The sequence below is a fragment of the Triturus cristatus genome, chromosome 7, assembly GCF_964204655.1.
Source record: "Triturus cristatus chromosome 7, aTriCri1.1, whole genome shotgun sequence".
NCBI lineage: Eukaryota > Metazoa > Chordata > Amphibia > Caudata > Salamandridae > Triturus > Triturus cristatus.
Window position 1 is genome coordinate 368,695,336 of NC_140590.1, and position 19,298 is coordinate 368,714,633.

The 19,298-nt window shown below is 43.0% G+C and overlaps 1 long non-coding RNA gene across 1 annotated transcript in view; it reads right to left on the reverse strand.

Annotated features, from left to right (window-relative positions):
- Nucleotides 1-19,298, reverse strand: part of LOC146809693 (uncharacterized) — a 163,097-nt gene that overhangs the window by 92,446 nt on the left and 51,353 nt on the right. The window contains exon 3 of the long non-coding RNA XR_014965579.1: nt 6,332-6,403. This is a non-coding gene — a long non-coding RNA (uncharacterized LOC146809693). The remainder of the gene's footprint in view (nt 1-6,331; nt 6,404-19,298) is intronic.

The following is a 19,298-nucleotide window of genomic DNA, read 5'->3' on the forward strand; positions in this document are numbered from 1 at the left end:
CACACGGCGTCGCTGAGACACGCCTGGAAACTTTTGTGTTCCTGAGCTTTCACAACAGGGAGCCAGCTCTCCTCGGGCCCTTGTTGATTAGTTACTTTAGGACACAGCACACGGCAAAGTCCTTTCAAGCAGGGGGACACAGCACACAGCAAAGTCCCTTTAGCCTCTCCTTGGTTAAATCAGCAAACTGCAGGCCAACCCCAGAACACACAGCAAGGGTCAGTCCTTTCCTTCAGTCCCAGCAGCTGTTTTTTCCTTGGCAGAGGTTCCCCTTGACCACGAAGTAGTTTCAATCCTATACAGTCTTGAACAGTTCCATTCTAACTTTCAGGGGTTCAGCTCTCCTAGTTATACCCCTAAATGTCTTTGAAGTCTTTGTGTTCAGGGGGGCACTGACCCCTGTCCAAACCAGTTCTGGGTGTCTCCCTGCCAGTGAAACCTTCTTCCTTTGATAGTGGGGGTCTGGATCCTCAATCATTCAGCAGGAGATGGAGCCATTGTTTTATGGCAGCAGCCCAGGCCTTTGAACCTCCAGGGGCTACTCCTACCCTCTACACTCCAGATGCAGGTCAGCCTGTTGCTGTCTCACCTCCTCCCCTAGGTCAAGTTATTCCCAAGAGCCTATCACATTCAAATCCAGACAGTCAATCCACAACCAGGCAGAGGCACACAGAAATGTTAAAAACACCAAATCCCAGCCACTTCTAAAAGAGTGGTTTCTAAACACACAATGCAAAAACCACCTTCACAAAAAGATGTGTTATTAAATTGTGAGTTCAGGCACATTAAACTTCACCTCTCCATCTTAAGCCTATGGGAAGATAGGCTGGAAACATATTACACAGCCTCCCCATTCTGTCCTATGGGCAAGATGGCCTTTCAACAGTGAAAAACGTAATGGAGAGTATTTCACTGTCAGGACATGGTACACACCTCAGTACATGTCCTACCTTTCACATACACTGCACCCTGCCCAGGGGGTACCTTGGGCCTACCATAGGGGTGTCTGGTGTGCATAAAAAGGGAAGGGTAAGGCCCGGCAAGTGGGTGCACTTGTCAGAACAACAGGGCAGTTTAACAAACTGTGCGCAGCACTGCAGTGGCAGGCCTGAGTTCTCTCTTTAGGACTACTTGGTGGGTGTCACAATTAGTGTTGCAGGCCCACTAGTAGCATTTGCATTACTAGTTCTGGCACACATAGTGCACTTTACTAGGGACTTTACTAGTAAGGCAAACATACCAAACATGGACAACCAATTACCATAACACTTTATACAGGGAGCACTTGCACTTTGACACTGATCAGCAGTGGCAAAGTGTCCAAAGCATCTACGTTGGCAACACCATGTCAGAAAAAAGGTCTGGGGGAAGGCAAAAAGTTTAGGGAACTTTAGCCAAAAAGGGCCAAGTCCAACACCCTCTATCTCGGGGAAGGAAGGTGAGGTGGCTGATTCAATGGGCTTGATTAAAAGTCTGGTGGTCTTCCGACCGCCAGACTCACGGTGGCGCAGCAGTGGAGTCTCACCGTCCTCTGCATTTTGACTTATTACATCGATGCAGCGGTGGACCGCCAGCTGGGCCAGGGAAGAGTGCCACAGCGCAATAAGCTGGCGCAGTCCCGCTCAGCACATTTTGATTTACTGGTCCGCCGGCCATTTTGTGGCGGAGCTCCACCATAAAAAGGCTGCCGGTTCAGAAACAAAGGGGTCCCTACAGGGCCCTCGTAGCCCCCCACCATAGGGATACATTCAGGGGGGCACAAAATGTGCCCCCCGTCTGCACCCCCACAAAGTTCGAGCACGGCATGGATGTCCATGTCTATGCTGTACTGGAAGTTTTTTGCTGTTCCCATTGCAGTGCCTGTGTTCTAGGCACCGCCATGGGAATACCAAAGAACAGCCGACCGTATTACGAGTTGTGCATTTCCAACTGGTAATACGGTTGGCGGTCATTGGGCGGTCTTTCACTGGTTTGGCGCAGCGGAGGCAGTGTTTCACTAGCTCGGCTGCCCAAAACTCGGAATCAGGCCCTAAGTTCTTTGAATTAATTGCTTCCAGGTCGGGGAGGGTTGAGAACAGATTTATAATGTTCCCTCTATTTAGAAGGTCCCATTTGCCTCACAAGATGTATTCAGAGTAAAGTATAATCCTATTACTTATTCTCGGTGCGGAGAAGGCTTACTTCAGAAATGTGATTTTTTTTACCTGTATCTGATGGGTACTGCAGTAGAGCAACATAAATGGAATATTTCACTATTGAACAAACCATAACCCATTCTACATCACAACATAACTCAACTCTGCTTTAACAGATAACTGAAACATAATCCTACACCAACAACTACCTCCCAAACACAAATTGTCCTATACTCTCCCTCATAAAATCCCACCAAATCTCTAATACACCTACTTAAGAAGGACAGTAAAGAAAAGAAATGCCATAATTGCAGCACCATTGCTGTTTCCTACCTCCTCACCTTCCCTTATACATAAAGAACAAATCTCAAACAATAATTATCACAAATCTATAAGGAGCACTAGGCATAAGACCAAAATAACCCACACACATACCCGCCCTTCTACAAAAGAAAATTAAAACATTTAAATTGTTTGCTGAGGCATGCCAGTTAAATGGGCAAAAATAAACAGAACTTCTTGAACGCACTGGCATATACGAACAAAGCATACTATTCATCACTTAAAACTGATTCAGAAAAGACATGTGCCCAAATTTGCATGACAGTAATACCCCCTGACCCCTGCCCATAATATCAAGTCATTGCACATAGCTGTTAGGGAAAAAAGGAGGTGGCCTAGCCATTAGACATCCTAACAATAACCAAGGGGCATATTATCAAGAAACGGCGTTACAATTATCGCCGCTTTAGCAGCAGAAAACTGCTGCTAATGCGGCTATAATGGGCTTAATTATATGCCCTTGAGAATTCCCATAGAAGCCCATGTTCTGGTGTCAACATGGGCTTCTATTGGGATTCTCTGCGGCATATTATCAAGCCCATTTTTGCCGCTTTAGCAGCAGTTTTCTGCCGCTAAAGCAGCGATAATTGTAACGCCGTTTCTTGATAATATGCCCCCAAGTTGGAAAAGGTAGCTATACAAGGTTGCAAAGCACTTTTTGGTAGATTCCAACCTAAACCCTCTTTCAACTGTCACTTGGTCTGCTCTACAGACTTCCAACTAACAACAAAGCTTTTACTGATTCTTTCTTGGACACAGTCTCAGATCTATCACCAACATGTCCAAATTATCTATACTTAGAGATCTAAACATCTGGTTTGATAAACCAAATATGCCTCAATCATATGCTATCAAATCAGGTCGAAGTACACACAACTTACAACAGATCGTCTCTGTACCTACCCAAATAGCAGGTCATACATTGGATGTAATTTTCTCCAATTCGAAACCAACTACTATTCAACAAACTTCACCTATTACTTGGACCATTCATCACAGCATCTACTTCTCATCCAAGATCACAAATGAAATATCTACTAAAGCCCACCAACCCACTATATCCTGATGACAGTGGAACAAACTAAACAGGCAAGAGTTGGAATCACACCTAACAATAAATGCACAACCGGAGACAATACATTTTGTGGAAAAACTCTTTGAATGGATGTCCTCAGCCTTCGACATTAATCCCAGAAAACTACTTTGATTAAAGCATAAGGAAAAAGATGACTCCTACGATGAATGAAGAGCAAAAAAGGATATCTCTCAACGCAGTTGGCTGAAGTCCAACAACTTGCAAGTCAAAATGTGTCTACACAGACACAACAGAAGTACAAACCATATATAAAGAAGGCCAAACAAATCCATTACTTAACCCCGCCCCACTTTCAAAAGACTTCAGCATTAAACTAGCAACACATTATCTAATAAAAGCAGACACACTGAATTCTTATCTAACAACCAACAGAAACAACTACTCCAATGCTATACAGCCAACAACAATCAAAGCGCGTATACTTAACTATCATTTACACCAGACTTCCACGAAATTACAATCTCAGAATTTGAAGACCTATAAAAAGTTAGCAGCCCAGCTGGCTGCCCTTCATTTCCCACCCAGCCACTCATTTTCAAAAAGATCCTTCCATCAACATTAACATCTATCAATGTAAGATATATAAACAACTCCTTAAAAACAGGAATTTTCCTAGAGATAATAAAGAAGGCATACATATTCCCATTACTCAAGAAGAAAAACTTGGACCCTCACGACCCCAACAGCTACAAGCCAATTGCCAATGTGCCTTTTCTTAGCAAATATTATTGAAAGAAAAGCGTTTTGACAGATCTCTGAATTCTCAGATGAAAACCAACTACTCACAGGCTTGCAAACAGGATTTTGCCCAGGTAGAGGGGCCGAATCTACCCAATAACAATTTGGCGTGAGATAAAAACCATAGTTGACAAAAATGGTGTTGCTGCATTACTACTCCTGGATCTTTCCTCAGCTTTTAACAAACCACACCATGACACACTACTTCTTTGACTGAAAGAAGTTGGTACAGATGGCATTGCCCTCAACTAGACAGGCTATCCGAATCAACCTTCGACACAATAAAAACACTTAGACGCATCTTTCCACATCTTGGAGTTCCTCAAAATAGTACAAGCAACAGCCTCATTTTGGGGGGTGGGGGGAGAGTCTTATATAGTGCGAACTGGACCCAAAGTTATCAGAGGGCTTTACATGAGCACCAGTTGCATTATAGATGGACACACTCATTTGTTTTTGTTAGGCACAGGGAGACTAAGTGATTTGCCCAGAATCACAGGATGTTGAGTTTCCTCGCCGAGACTCGAACCTGGTTCCCCACTTCAAGGTCGACCGCCATAGAGGTTAGGCGACATCATTCATCCTCTCAAGACTTGATTATACTAAAGGACAATACTTCATCACTCCAACCTCAACCATCATAAGCCTACAAAGAATCTCAAATCCAGCAACAAGACTACTTCTAAATCTAAATATACGAGCCCATATTTCTCCAATTCTGAAGGTTCTACACTGGCTCCCAATGGCAAGAAGATCCTCTTTCAATATTTTATGTAATATTCACAGAGCTATTAATAGCAAAGGACCAAAATTCACTCAAGCAAAAACCACAAAATATTCCCAACCCAGCAACGTATGTTCGAAATTGGCACTATGCTTAATAATTTATGATCATAGGAAAAAAAGTATTGGTGGCAACACTTTGGAATTCCCTACTTGCAAAGGTCAGAGCCACTGAAAACCACTTAAAGTTCAGAAGGATGGTTAAGACCTGGCAATTCCCAACATGATTTAACAAAGAGTCCACAAGTTCTCATTTCCTGTCTGCAATCTGATACTCTCTAGGACACTTTAAATTCTTGGAAGAGCTAAATCAGTAGAATCCCTTAACAAACAACCCCCAGTATAAGTGAGAACAACACAAACCTAGAAACTTAACATCGATGCATCTTTCTCAAACAAAACATGAGTGTTTGATCAATAGAAAATGCAAATGATTGTCCATTTCTCAAAATCTCAACAGACAAACCTAACAACCCACTGTATGGACATAACACATAACGCAGTACCCCATGCTAAAAAAAACAAGTAAAAAGTCATATAAGTTTGAGAATGTTCACTATCTATGTAAAAAAAGAACAGACTGTGTCAACACTGTCAACAGCCAAACAAAATAACCTAAGATGGGACAACGCATATCACCTGCCCACAGGTAATCAACTTTCAACCTTTCTTTCTACTCTTTCTACTTCTTTAGATTGCATGTGATCTCGACTTTCCTAAAATCCCTGCCTAAAAATAACCCAATTTATATCTAGGATTTTTTCTCTCTCTCCTGCATTTCTGTTTGAATGATACTCTCCCTACACGTCATTCTCTGCATGCCTTGGTGCTTTTGCGTTGATCCTGCCCTTTCACATGCCTAACACCTTACTCTCCACTATACTTACCACTCCAAATCATAAACTCTCTTTCTGAGTAACTGTAGGAAATCTGCCTTTCAATTGGCATCCAAAAGAATTAGAGAGGAACCTAAAAGAAAGGCTATTATAGTCATGTGTTATATTTGGAACAATGTTTACTTTCAAGAAAGTGAATAAGCTACAAACAGAGCAAGCCACCAGGAGCACATCCACTCTGAATGCCTGCTTAAAAATTAGCCTGCTATAGCCTTCCAGAACAGGAAGGTTCTGGAAGTGGACGGCCATTTAGAAACTTGGAGGTATAAATATTACTCCCAGGGTTTCACACCTTTTCTATGCAATCAGTGTGCAGTCAAGAAGCAACCCATAGCACTTACCTAAAGACGTTCTAGAATCCGTGGAGAATAGTAGGTCAGTCTTGTGCTCCTGCCTTCCCATTTTAAGCAAACCTGACAAGGAAAATAAGAAAAAGGAGATAAGTAGCAATTTTTGTTTCCAATTCCTGCTCATAATCGAAGAACAATTTTACAAAAACGGCAATGAAGTTATTAATTACAAGTTGTAAGCAATTTGGAGAATTTTGATTATCAAGATACTTTGTTGATATTTAAAAGAACTCTATTAAGATACTTTGGAGATTTTTGAAACAACACCAAATTGGCACATTTAATTAACTTATAAATTCCTATATATTGCATTAAATGTACCCAGGCCCTTTAAATTAAATGCTACTAGTGGACCTGCAGCACTCCTTCTAACACCCACTCGAGTAGCACTTTAAAACTTGTCTCAGGCCTGCTACAGTAGCCTGTAGTGGAGTTTTAATCTGTCAATTCAACTGAGAAAATAATCCTTTGGGCAGGACAAATCATTCCAGATCAATACATATAGGTCACCTCTAAGGTAGGTCTTAAGGGCCCAAAGGGCAGGGTGCATTGTATTTAAAAGATAGGACTAGTGGGAGTAAGGTTTACAAGCCCTGTTAGTGAAATACTTCTAAAGTCGTTTTTAATTACTGTAAAGCCTATCTCTCCCATTGACTAAAATGGGGTTACCTTCTTACATTTAAATAAGTGATAACTTTTAATTAGGTGCAGATATAAATATGGTGTCTACAATCAATTTAATTATAATTTTAAATCTTTTTGAATGGTAAAATTGGATTTTAAGTCACAATTCTAAAAATGCCACTTTTAGAAAGTTGTCTAAAGGGAGGGGAGGCCCTGGGACATGTAGCAAGGTAGGGCCTCATTAAGTGGAAACTCTTGGGAGTACCTAGCTACTGGTTTGTGGTACTGTTATTTAATTTAAACATACACACTATAAGACCCAACATTAGAATCCTTTTGGATCTGATTATTTATTTGACGTTTTCTTTTTTCATTTCAAACGCTTTTGGATTATTTCATAGGCTTCTGAATGTCAAGGAACACGTAATCATTTTGCCATTATTATATACAACATATACACACATATTAATACTGTGACTAAACAAAAAAGCTTTTTTTGTGAAACATTTAGAACATAAAATAATGCACCTATGTCTTCACCCACTGTTTTTCACAGTTGTCCTTTGAGCTTAACATTTATACACAAAGGGGCAAAAAAATACTGATTATATCAGAAAATGCCATCACATTTCAGAAAAATGCCACATTTCAGAAAAATGCCGACGCGTTTCAAGTCCCAGTGTAACTCATGGGGCTCTCATCAGGGCTTATATGTTTCTAATCTTCTGTATATCTGGGCTTATTAGGTGGATGAGATCTATTAAAGAATAAAAATAATATGTGTGAGTGCGTTATGGGGCCTCGCTTTCCTTCTGTTTCTATGCGCATTTCAGTAAAAAGGGATTTACCTTCTATTTGCAGCTTGGAATCGTCAACATTTAAATTAGACACGGGTCATTTCTTATTCAATGGGAGACTGCATAAACGAGAAAAGGGAATGACATATGAAGCGCTGGATGGTCGCTATACTACATTTAAACTTGAGGCATTTTAAGCAGTAACGCTGGACTGCCTACCTGAATCAAACTGGCCAGAGCGGGGCAGCGTCTTCCCTTTCATCTACTGGTTATTAGGCGGGTTTGTATTTCTTTCCTGCCGGTAAAATTGCAACATTGTTTCTAGTGTGCCAATATAGTGTAACGTCGTTAATCTGTTCAAGGATTAAGAAGAAAGTCCTAAATGCACCCATATTAATGCCAGAGTGAGTCCATGATCCCCATGATGTGCCTCTTCAGGTCCTGTACCTTTGGTTGCATCAGAGTGCACTCCAATGAGTCAAAAGGAGAAATCCTTAAGTTTTGGACTCTTCTTGACTGCAAACAGGCCTGTTTGCACCGAGACTGTCGCTAACACGAAGCGCCGGTGAATCCGACTCTCTGCACTACAGCAACTACCAGCGACGACCAGCAATGCGGGATCTGCACTTTGTGGTACTGCAATGATAGGCCGTGGTGAACGCCACCGCAAAGCTCTAGCTTTGACCATCCGCGACACTGGGCCGGATCTGCGCACTACAGATACGACCATCCGTGATGCTCTTCCTGCTCCTCGCGGCTTCCTCCACCACGAACTGGACTCTTCACTCCAGACTTTGAGAAATAAAATTTTTCAGTGGGTCTAACCTGATCTCTGTATCTAACCCACGCTCCATCCTGTTCGGAACTTGTGGCTGTCCCCCGGTCTAGCAAGACCAAATGACTGCGATTGGTGCTTGGTGTTTTTAGATGCTACACTTACCTAAAACTTTGAAATTCAATATCTTAGGTTCTACTGATTGGATTTCTGTTGTTTTGGTCTCATTTTATTTATTAAAATGTACTCTATCTTTTAAATTGGGTTTGGGATCTTTCTTGTGTTGTGTTTCACTTTGTTACTGTTTGTGTGGTGCATAAATACTTTATATAGTGCCTTTAAATTAAGCCTTCTGCTTTTGTGCCAAGGTACCAGAAGGTTGAGAACAGGTTAATTTAACAACTAGTGCACCAACTGCATTGTGCCACCGTTTGCTGTAAATCACAGCACTGCGCATCCGCAGAACAGAGCAGCCAGCATTTCAGCAGTGGATAATTGCGGTGTGATTGGTGCCATTAGCACATCATTTCTGCAAAAGTCATGGCTTAGAGCTACTTACAGCATAATTGCAGTTCAGTTTGTGAGGCAGCACACAGCAATTAGAGAGCCAGAATGTGGCCTGTAACTATGTCTGCCCTGCAGTTGAGCATTTACTGCGTTTCCACAGATGACTGGACTGAAAACAGAATTTAAATACAATTTCCGGTGGATCTACGTAAGGTCAGTGTGTCCGTGTTGCTTGTGGTATCATTATTTTTTTTTTTTTAAAAGCAGTTTTATTACATGCAAAATATTCGCGGTGGGTGGGAGCAGTTGACACTTTCCACTCTTCTGCCAAAAACCACTCTCTCCACTACTCTCCTGAGCTTTAGTTGCTAAGAATTGTGTTTCCAGGGCGAGTTTAATTTTCTGCGTTTCCTAACTGTGAAAGCCGTCCTCTGCCGCTTTCAGGAGGAGGTTACGTTCCCTGTGGACAGGCTTGCCCAGTGACGTCATTTCACCAAAATCATAGCAGGCGCGGTAAAGTATCTCTCATTACACCGTTTCCTAACTTGATGACATTACTGGATGTGACGTAAAAGGACCTTTCACCCCGATGACTCTGCATTGTACGGTTATTCATACGAACATGAGTCTGCAGTTTGTTAATAAAGCATTGGCAAAATAAAATGGCAACCAGCTACTAAAGCTACAAAAGACAATGGCATCCCAGTTGTTGAAATATCAATAGATGACTTAAATCCAGGTCCGGACTGGAAACCTAAATCATCTCTGGCAAAAATATTGAACCGAGCCCCGTGCTGAAGCAAGCCACGAGTAGAATAAATCAGTGACCAGTGGGTTTGGTGACTTACTGAACTGATGTGCACACTGTGGGGGCCTGTGTTTGACCTCATGGTCGCAGGTTCAAATCCTGGTGGGTCCACGCAGCCTTTCATCTTTCTAAGGTCGATAAAATGGGTACCATTGAGGTGGGTAACAATAAACATCTGTTATACAGAGCCAAGATACTCTTCGTGGTAAACATGAACTTTACAAATACACCTGTTAGCTTGTTAATGCATGGTTGGGTCATAAAAATATGTGCAGTCCTGACATGTTTCCCAGGTCCATGAGTGATGAGCTACTCCAGTCCATGATTTTTTTTCCAGTTGAATTCTGGGACTTCTAGTCTTATTTATTCCATTATTTTCTCCATTATAAAACTAGGACTACAAGTCCCAGAATACAACAGAACAAAAATTCTGGACTGGAGCAGCTCAACTCGCATGGAGCTGGGAAAGGTGGCTAAGGAAAAGAGAGGCTGCCAGCCTTGGTTCAATAACACACATGACTATTAAGTATAGCTGTCAATGGGCCTCATGCCACAGGTGACTTTTAGTCAAATGTACTTTTTTTGTAGCCTCTAGTGGCATTAGACCCCAAAATGTGCGTCACAATGATCACAGTAACTGAATCATAGCAGTAAATCAATCTAGGTGATGTGGGGACCTTAAGCCAATTCTGACATTGGTTACACCACTGATGAGGTGACTCACGATAAGCCTGGCAGAAATAACAGTGATCGATTCCCGGGGCGCATTTATCTAGTACTAATGAAGCGAGAAAAAAAATACACGTGTGTCCTTTCTATAAAAGGACTTCACTCGTTAGACATCCTCCTGACTTTATTTTCTCCATTTACAACCTCTTTTATCGGCACATGCCATAATGTGATATGTAAATGCATTCTCGTCGAACTTATTCTCGCCCAACCCTGTACATGCATGATTTGCCTATATATATTTTTCTATTTTTCTGTTTACATCAACAGGATTTCCCCTGATGAAGGGACTGCTCGTCCCGAAATGCATTGGGCGAGAATAGGTTCGACGAGAATAATTTCTATGGAGTGATTGTTTAATATTGACAGTGACTGTTTAACTGTTGATGAACTGTATTGTTCACAATGATATATTGTTTATTTGTTGTACGAAAAACAATGATGTTTTATTTGTAAAATAAATACAGTGTTATGAATATTTATAAGTTTGTTATTTATGTTGAATACCATTGAAGTATATCACAGATTGAGCAGTGCACGCTTGAGTCCAGGTACCTCTATACCTGGTCGCAGGATTGATTTCAGACTCATGCTAGGCAGGCAGTTGACAAGCGTAGCACGCTGATCATTCTTAAAAGGGCTAAGCAAGTCTATTTTGTAAATCAAAGGTTTGCACAATCTCCACATATTTCTTTAGTCACAATGTGAAATGTCCCATGTTATGACAATGACTGAGCAATTCCTGTTTTTTGAAAAGCCACTTCTAATCATTCCATGGCACATAGTTGTACTTCTGATAATATCACTATGGACCTGCAACACACAACATGCTCAGCATTCTTAGCTGAAAGTCCATGAAGGGCAAAAAGGTAATGTGATGCCAAGGCGAGTAGTTGATGTGTGGGCTGCTATCCTGGAATAGTTTTTCCTACAGTTTAGGAGAAAGCATTTGAAGATGGCTGCCTTTCATTCTCACGCAGAACAACTATGTTGGAATGCTATTGTCTTGAAAAGCATGCCAAGATGGGCAACATACATGCTTAAACATGCGTTGCAGCCATCTTGGATTGATTTTCTTTAAGGTGAAAGCTGAGCATTCAAAGATAGCCACTGTGCAGGACTGTCTAAGCACGCACACATGGATGACCATCCTGAAAGGGTTTCAAATCCAGTGCTTAATTAGAGACAGGGCTCCCTATCAGCACTGGTGCTTTTTGTGAGCACCAGGTAAGGACACACTAATTTACAGGGAGATTAACTGGCACCTGCATCAAGCTAAAATCACCTCGCAAAAATACCGAATCGCTAAAATCTCCCGTTAGCGAGTGGCAAACAACGAATCCCAATGCATCAACACCAATAGAGAAAAAATAAAGAATCGCAAAAAAAATCCCCGTTAAAATAAAGAATCGCAAAAAATTCCCCGTTAAAATAAAGAATCGCAAAATAAAGAATCGGAAATACCGAAATTACAAATAGCGCCTGCATTAGCTAATCGCAAATAAAGAATCGCTAATGAATGCATCAAAAGTCGCAAATACCGAAAATTCCAAAAATCGCTATTTAGCATGAGCAGATTAAGGGGAATCAGAACCAGGAGGTAAAGTTGCAGAAAAAATAAAAAATCCCAGAAAAACTCACAAGTGTTCCACAGATGCAATCAATCAGAAAGCCATACAAATTGGGCCTGGAGACCCTGTTTCCTTTCACAAAATGGCAGCCCTCTACGTGCTTGCAAGGAGGATGAGAATAAATGCTGCAGCACAGCGCAGGAGAAGGATCCAGGAGAGAGTATTCAGAGTGCGCATTACATTGCTTGGCCAAAATGAGGATGAGGTATACGACAAGTACCGTCTCAATCGTGCAATGATAATGCGCCTAATTGCTGACCTGGAACCACTACTGCAGCACCAGACACGTCGGACCAATGCCATTCCTGCGCACGTCCAGGTCCTATGCAGCCTGCACCTACTGGCGTCTGGAAGTTTCCAGGGGGTCATAGCGGTAGGGGGAGGCGTATCACAAAGCGCACTATCACGCTTCTTCCGTAAATTCATTGATGCCATGCTGACAATGATACATACCCACATCAGCTTCCTCCCCACAACCCCACAGCAGATGGACCACACCAAACAGGAATTCTACCAGGTGGCCCAATTCCCCCATGTCATAGGATGCATTGACTGCACGCATGTCCCCATCTGTCCACCCTCAGCCAATGAGTACATCTTCCGTAACAGGAAGTGCTATCACTCCATCAATGTGCAGGTCGTGAGCGATGCCAAGCACATCATCATGGACATAGTGGCACAATTTCCAGGGAGCACACACGACTCCTATATATTCAGACACAGTGGCATCCACAGGCGTCTGCTCAATGGAGAATTCGGAGAGGGACTCCTGCTTGGTACGTAAACATACCTATTCATAACATCTGTATCACACATGTATCATCATGACTGACGCTAAGCCTTTGCTTCCATCCTGTAGGTGACAGTGCATACGCCCTGCGGGAATATATCCTCACCCCCTACATCAACCCAGCAACACCACAGGAGCAATGCTACAACGCGGCCCACATTAGCACCAGAAATGTGATTGAGAGGACATTCGGGATCCTGAAGAGTCGCTTCCGGATCTTACATAAGACTGGTGGTGCTTTGCAATATAAACCAGACACCTGCTGCAGGATTGTAGCAGTATGTGCCATGCTGCACAACATTGCAACCAGAAGGGGGATACCCATAGAGGTGGCCAGGAATGACAACTACCGGGATGATCAACCACCCGCACAACACCGACAGTCACACGTTCCAAACACAGCTGAAGGTCAAAGGAGGCGGACATACATCACACAACATCATTTCAGAGCCAGGTAAGAATGAGCAATGAGCCATCATTAGGAGTGCTACTGTTTACTTCACATGAGCATTTATGTCGGTAATGTTACACTGACATGCAAATTAGAGTTCCCCCACACATTGTGGGCAAAAACATGACCGTTGGCTTCATGGGAGTGCAAATGCAAAATTAAAGTGGGCCATGGTTACCCCACCATGGTTAGGGATGCAGGACTGAATGTCTAGTGGCGCTTCCCATGAACACCCAGTCTCCTCCACCTCACCACGCTGTATCTCTGTGGCTGTGGAGCAGCGCGAACTGCGCCTCCTGGTGCTGGTCTCCAGCATCGACACGCTGCTCACACTGGATGCAGCCTCACTGGCATCCTCCCCTCCCAAGTTGCTGCCACTGAATGTCCCTGACTGCAAGTGTTCCACTGCAGTGGTCACCTGGCCTAAGGTCTTCGCCACGTCACCTTTGTGATGGCCCTGGTCGATGCTGTGGAACGGAGCAAGTTCTGCCTATGCCTCCGGCGCTCGCTGTGTTGTCCTGCTCGGATGGCACGGGTGAGCTCCTGGAGGTTCTGACTAATGTCCCTATTGCCCTCTGCTACAACTGTGGTCATGTGCCGCACAGCGTCAGTTAGAGTGCACATATGTTTGGCGAGTCGTGAAATATTGAGGTTCATTGTCCCCATGTGTCTCCCCTGCAGGCGCTGAACACGCAGCATCTGGGCCTCGACTCCACCATAAATGTTCCTTGCCTGGTCGGCTCCCTCGGCAGTACTGCGCATTGACCTGCAACGCTGCGTGACTCTGCCACGTGCTGGTGGTGGTGCTGGCGGTGTGACACCTGTATGACTTTGCCCACTTGTGGGTGCAGGACTCAGGCATGCATCCATCACCTGCAGGGACGGGACATGTGTCCTGCATCTTGGTGGTATTGTCGCTGGTGTTGGTGGTGGTGGTGGTATTGTCGCTGGTGGTGGTGGTGGTGGTGGTATTGTTGTTGGTGGTGGTGGGGATTGACCTTCCTGCGGAGTGTCGCCATCGGTATCTGCCGTTGTTTCGGAGATGATAAGGCGCTCACTATCATCTGAATCCCCAGGAGATGCATCTGTGTGTGAAACAGTGCATTGTTAGTTTATTTTGGGACTACATCTGTTTGTCATTCTGCATTTATGTCCTACAATGAATTACATGATTTGACTCTCTGTTGGCCCTGTACTGCTGATCTAATTTATTTAGCATTTGTGACTATACATGCACACTTTGCTGACATGACTACGACTCCCATGATGCAATACTGATGTGAGGGCATATGTGTTATGCACTTCTGCCTGCACACTGTGATTGACCTGGGGGATGGGGATGGGTATACGATACGCAGCGTATGGGCGCAGGCATGCATCTTACCTTGTTCTGTGGTGGCTGCGCCGGAGGTGTCCATCTGCGTTACTCTGACGACCGCCTCTGGCTCAATGGTCCCCTCGACGAGCTCCTCCAGGGAAGTGTTTGCAGGCACTGTGGATGGCCCCCCTCCTGTACCAGCTGCCTCCTTGACCCTTTCAGCAATTCTTTCCTTTACCCTCTTCCTGAGGTCATACCACCTCTTCTTTAGGTCGTCGATGCTGCGGTGCGTCACTCCCACAGCATTCACCCTCTCCCTGATGCGAAGCCAAATTTTCCTCTTCTCAGCTTCGGGCACCTTGAGTGACAGCTTGCCAAACAGCTTGTCATGCTTGCTGCTCACCCCCTCGATCAAGTGCTGAAGTTCCCTGTCAGAGAACTTTCTCTTCCTCTTCCTGGGCGTGTCTGCAGTGGCTGGTGCATCCTTGTCCATCCTGGATGAAGGTAGGGTGGATGGTTTCAGTGGGTGAATTCTCTTGCCTCAGCCTGTGTGCTCTGCCTCCTCCTGTGAGCTCCTCAGGGCAGTGAATGAGGGTGGGGCTGGTTGACTTCCTGGTTGTGATGTCATCAGCCCGCTTCTAGAGCGACCAATTTTTAGCGAATTCGCTAATACCAAACTCGCTAATACCGAATTCGGTAATACCGAATTCGGTAATTGCTATTCGTTATTTTCTGAAATCGCTATTGAGTATTCGGTAAATAATAGCGATGTTTAAGGAATCGCTGAGATTTACCGAATCTGTTCATGCATTCCGAAATGCGATTCCTTATTACCGATTCTTTATTTATCGCTATTAAGGAATCGCTTTTCGGGATGTTGATGCATGTGCACCTAAGTGATTTGTCCCGAATCAAAGGATGTTGATTAAATGCTGACACTCGAACCGGATTCCCCAGCTCTGAAGTCTGCCGCTCTTGCCATTACGCCACCTCCTCTCCCAGTTTCGTAGTTAGCAGTTGGTTAGGTGGCGCTAACAGGAGAAATGGGCTTGTGCAACCTGCCTCCTGACACTTATTTGTTTTACAAATTAACCGCTGTTCAAAACAATTTCCAGATAGCCACTTGTGGATACCGCAGCATGTCGCACACAGCAAGGAGGTTCAGTGGACAAAAGGGTGCTAGGGGTACCTTTTTTAATAAAGAAAAAGAGCGGGGACAGGAAAGGAGAGGGAACAGGCAGACACAAAAAAACGTGAGGAGCAAATAGTTCTTCATACACTGAAATGCAAGGTCCTGCAGTCAGCAGTGAAAGGATGAACCTCATTCTATCATAACACAGTAAGATGGAAATGCTCCTTGGGCTGAAGAAAGATGAGAATAGGGAGGAAAGCCATCCAATCTGGAGCATGGAACTGAGACTGGCAAGTAAACCATTGAAGCAGGAGTGGACACAAAAACCACTGTATGTCTTAAGTTATAAATTGCATTTATATAGTGCTTAAAACCCCTTGTGAGGAATTGAAGGGCTTTGCGGCGAATAGCACGCTACTCCAGAACCCAAGATTAGAGTTAAATAGTTAGTAGATTAGTAATATGTTATTTTTGTTCTTGCATATTGCTTTTAGTAGTATTTTGAGTAGGGATAGAATAATGAAAGTGGATTAGAAAAAGGAAGTTATGAGTTGTTATCAGGAGTAGTGTACATGTGTGCCTGTTAGGTGCATTGGAAAAAAAAGAAAGGGGAAGTTTGAACAAGGTGCTTGGGAGTTAATAGTAGTCAGAAACGTTTGCGAAGAGTCAGAGAGAAGAGGGATGGGAAAAGGATAGAAGAGAATTTAAAAGTGTCTTTTATTTTTCATTTCCTTTAACAAATAACTGAAAGTAGCAAACACACATATAGAGAAATACGTCCACATCTAAATATGTACAGATACGCATGCATACATATACGCAACACTTAGGGGCTTATTACGGTGCCGGTCTTGTCGGAATGGAAACTGGCCGACTAGTAGTCGGCGGTTCCATCTGACAAATTAGGATGTGCCTGCTCATAAGGCAGTCTGAAACATCCTTTTTTCCATTGCGGCTTGTGCTACAGTCGGAAAAAGGCCGCAGCACAAGCCGCATTGGTAAAATTTATGTTTTCAAACATTCATGTACCGTGTGTCAGGCACCATGTGCATGGCACATGGGGTATGGATGTTTGGCGGGTGCCCCTCGGCTGCGGAGTGACAGGGGCCCTGCTCGGGGGCCCCAATAACCATTTCCGACAGCCTTTCAATGGCGGTGCCTGAGCAGGCACTGCCCTCATTGTAGGTAATTACAATCCGACCGACAGTCAGTCAGGCTCCTTGAGCCTGTCGGACCTGTTGGTCGGTCCCTCCGCCCTGCCTCCGACTGCCGTGCATTTTAATGTGACGGTCGGACTGTGGTGTAACCAACGGCTCGTCGGTTGCGATCCGACCGACATTGGAATGATGCCTTTAGTGAAGTTTTAGTACCAGGCATAAGACCCTCTATATGTACATTAATAAGTATACAGAAGCCGCAATATTTACATGGTCTGGTATACACATTTATGTTGATGCTAAGGGGCTTATTGTGAATAAGACTCACGGTGGCAGTCTCCCGACCGCCCCTATTATGACTAGAGTGGTCAGGCCACCCTGGGACCAATACATCCGCCAGAGAATCGCCGTTCCCAGGCGGTTGCTCAGCGGTTCTGAGGCCACAATATGCTGTGCGTGGCTGCTGGGCCCTTGCCAAGCATATTACGAGTTTCCTCACCGCCACACCCCAACATGAAAAGTGTGGCAGTGAGGAAACAAAGGGGGCCCTACAAGGCCTCCTTGTGCCTCACGCCATGTGGATGCAGATAGGGGGGGCACAACATTTGTTAATTTATTTATTTAAAAAGTTTTACATGTGCCTCTGTGTGCATTTACACCAGTACCTGCACAGCATGGACTGAAGCAGTCCATGGAGTGCAGGTACGGACAATGACGTTCCCATTACAGTGCCTATTTCATAGGCACCGCCCTGGCAACTCAAAAGAACCACCCGCCACACAGGAGAAAACTCCTGATCTGGTGGGCGGTTCCTACATGAGTTTAGCAGGGCAGGAGCGGGGAGGTCCCGCTCCAGCCACACCAAACTCTCAATTAGGCCCTAAGTATACAAAGATTTAAAGGGACACATATAATGAAAACCTCATCTACATACCTTGATATGCATATCTTGTTATGTCTAAATATATATGCATTGCACTGTCTATACACACACATATATGAATATCTATATTCATATAGATAGATATAGATATATATGTAGTTAATTTCTTTATATACCTAAATAAAGTGTAATACTCTTATGGGTAGCTTCTCTTTAACCAGATTTACATACTGTTACATATATGTTTTCATAGAAAGAATCATAAAGCCATACACACACACTTTCCATGTATGTGTTACCTAAGATGTATTTATCATGTACTATGACATACATATATAAGGCATAAGACATACATTTATTGTTATATATGGACACATTTAAAAAATTGCTGTGAAATATATTGTGTTTTTTTGTTTTCCTTTTTTGTTATAACTAAATAAAATACATATATCGATGTATATTAACATAGACACACATGTAGATCTAGCTATGTGTGTATACATATCTAATACACAAATTAGTCTTTTTAATATGGATGTACAAGCAATAGCTCCCTATATATCTGCATTCATATGTACATCTCTATAATAATAGTTATTTGCTCAGACATATGTTGTGCGCATGCATATACTGTAGGAATGCATTACGTTTTTAATATAAAAATATATTGGTATACATTTATAGTTACTTTCCCACTAATCGTATTTACCTACTCTGATGTATACATAATATCCTAGAAGGGGGAGAAACCTATATGTAGACAATCATGTACATATATATGACATACTGATGGATATAATGTATAAACATAAAGGCCTTGTTATGTATGGAACAGTTGAACTTTTGTATTTTTAAGTAAATATATCTAGACACAGAAAACAAACATACATATAGATGCATGTGTTCACATAGACATACAGATAAAAGTGGCATCCCTATACAAAGTACAAACCCATATATCTCCACATATGTACAGATCCATAGTGATTTCTCTATAGATAATTATCCACATATGTGTGCAAGGGTGTAAACATGTGTATTATATATATATATATATATATGTCATTTGAGATGTCATCAGTGATGTCATGAGTGATGTCACTGACCATGTCATGAGTGATGTAATATGTGACGTCATCAGCAGTGCATTGCGGGCGTGCGAGTTATAGTTAGCTGAACTAACTATAACGGGGCAATTTCAATGGTTTTTTACGAGTAAAATGTCCAGCTAACTATAACATGTGTGAAACCTATGGTTTTTTCAGTGAATTTCTAAGGTTTTTTAAATGCTAATTCCTAACTATAACGTGTGTGAAACCCATGGTTTTTTCAGTGAATTTGCAAGGTTTTTTAAAT